General features: G+C 48.2%; 1 long non-coding RNA gene across 1 annotated transcript in view; it reads left to right on the top strand.

The window, feature by feature from the left end:
* Positions 1–1,010: 1,010 nt before the first annotated feature.
* Positions 1,011–2,154, top strand: part of LOC129392067 (uncharacterized) — an 8,943-nt gene continuing 7,799 nt past the window's right edge. Inside the window, exon 1 of the long non-coding RNA XR_008617116.1 lies at positions 1,011–1,517. This is a non-coding gene — a long non-coding RNA (uncharacterized lncRNA). The remainder of the gene's footprint in view (positions 1,518–2,154) is intronic.

The raw sequence follows: 2,154 nt of genomic DNA, 5'->3' as shown, positions 1-2,154 counted from the left end.
CACTGAAGCACTATTTACAATAGCCAAGACAGGGAACCAACCTAAAAGTCCAAGAACAGATGAACTGATAAAGAAGATGTGGTACATATATACAATGGAATATTACTCAGCCATAAAAAGAAGGAAATAATGCAATTTGCAGTAACAGGAATGGACCTGATTAATATCATGTTAAGTGAAGTAAGTCAGACAGAGAAAGACAAATGACATTTGATATTGTTTACATGTGGAATCTAAAAACTAAGATACAAATGAACTTAGTTACAAAACATAAACAGACTCACAAACTTAGAGAGTGAACTTATGGTTACCAGATGGGAAGGGTAGGGGGGAGGGATAAATTGGGAGTTTGGGATTGACATGTATACACTGCTATATTTAAAATAAAAAGAATTCCCATAAAAAAAAGAATGGTGTTATCCTCTTTAGCAGATGAGGAAAGTGGGACTCAAAGATGATAGTGCCCAAGGTCACCCAACTGTTAAATGTCAAAACCTCTGTCTGAAAATTACTTGGGGATATTTTAAAGATATGCTTCATCCTTTGTCAGATGCTGTTTCAACATTTTCATCCAAGTACGTGCGCTGTGTCATCCCTCTTCTTCCTGGAATCTTGAACCGGAAGAGGAAGGAAAATCAGGCCTCAAGCCAGGGGATCTCAGAATCCAGGAGCCAGCCCAGGTGACTCGTCCAGCAGCTCATGCCAAGTAAATATTTCTTAGCTCCCCAGCCTCTCCACCTTTTGATAATCATTTCGCTGGGAACCCTGGAGCCTGGGTGACTTACACACATGTAGAGAGATACGTACTGTCTCTGTAAACACCCAGTTTCTCTGAATGAAGCCTAATGGTTTGCTAACTAAGAGGCAGGAGAGAGGGGTGCAACACCCATTTTTGGCTTATACTACAACAGGTGAAACATCATAGTGGCTTGACCTGTTTTCTTTCCAGTTCAGGCTGGATGTGGCTCTGAGTCAATGTTAAGTCAAGGTCAGCACTTCACTGAGTTTAATGGGTCTCCAGAGAGCCACTCACCCCACAGTAGTCATTTTCCTTAAAACAAGGCTCTCTGGGTACCCCGGGCAGCCCACCACTTGCCCTACCAACAGGAATATCCTGGAACACTACCCTCACCACTCCCACACACAGCAGTGACCTGAATGCTTGCTTAGCACCATCCCAGATGTCAAGGTTCGAGGGCAAACGAAACGAGTGGGTTTGGAAACCCGAGGAAGCCAGGGCTCATAAAGAGATGAGGAAATGGGGCCAGGGATCGAGTGAAGGCACTGTCATCCCCAAGCACAATCAAACCGAGAAGGAGTTTGCCAGCCCAGCAGATGAGTAAAACCTAAAGTTTGAGGAAGGGCAGATGCTTCCTATTGTGACTAGGGCCAGGCACGCCCAAATCGTAGGCCACCTCATGGTTTCCAAGAGGGATTGGAGACGTATAAAAGGTGTGCAGTCTCAGAGCATCCCCAAAGCCTCAGCATCTCCACGTTCCAGCCACTGGTGAACTCGGGTAAGTCGGGCAAAGGAACGCCTCTCCTGGGAGCCTGGCTCTACCTGGTCCCAAACTGCTCAGGCAGCTGGGGCTGGAGCACTGGTTGGCTGGTCAGAAAGAAAGGCCTCGTGTGGGCACCTTTGTCCTCCGTATCATTTGGGACCCGCCTCTCTTGGGCTGCAAGTCCACATCTGAAGTGTGTGGGTTGTGGGCTGAGATGGGGGTCCAGGTTGGGCCCCGAGTCCGGTGTTCAGGCTCCTGCTGGTGTGTGTGGTGGGGCTGTTGTTGTGGCTTGGAGCTGAGCAGGGCTGTTTTTGAGAGTGTGGCTCCAACTCTAGGCAAGGGCTGCCCTGAAGGGAAAGGCCAGTGCAGGGAGGGAGGAGAGCTCTTCAGAGAGCAAGGGGCAGAGGCCCAGGGAGCTGAGAGCATCAAGGACAAGAGGAGGTGGTAGAGTGGCCAGGTCCTGCTCTGGGAGTCGGGGATCATTGGGCCATCCCCGTGTGCTCAGTGCCTGGGGATCCATGACTTCCCTCTCTAAGATTTGCTTTCTCACCTAGAATTGAGAATCGATCTAACGGTCCTTTTGTCTCTAGATGTCTCTTTTCTATGAATTCATTAGAGAGTGGTTAAGATGCTCCTTTAAAATGGGTAGACA

Source organism: Physeter macrocephalus, chromosome 4 (assembly GCF_002837175.3).
Source record: "Physeter macrocephalus isolate SW-GA chromosome 4, ASM283717v5, whole genome shotgun sequence".
Taxonomy (NCBI): Eukaryota; Metazoa; Chordata; class Mammalia; order Artiodactyla; family Physeteridae; genus Physeter; species Physeter macrocephalus.
The sequence above is the reverse complement of the archived record's forward strand: the minus strand, read 5'-3'. Positions and strand labels throughout refer to the sequence as shown.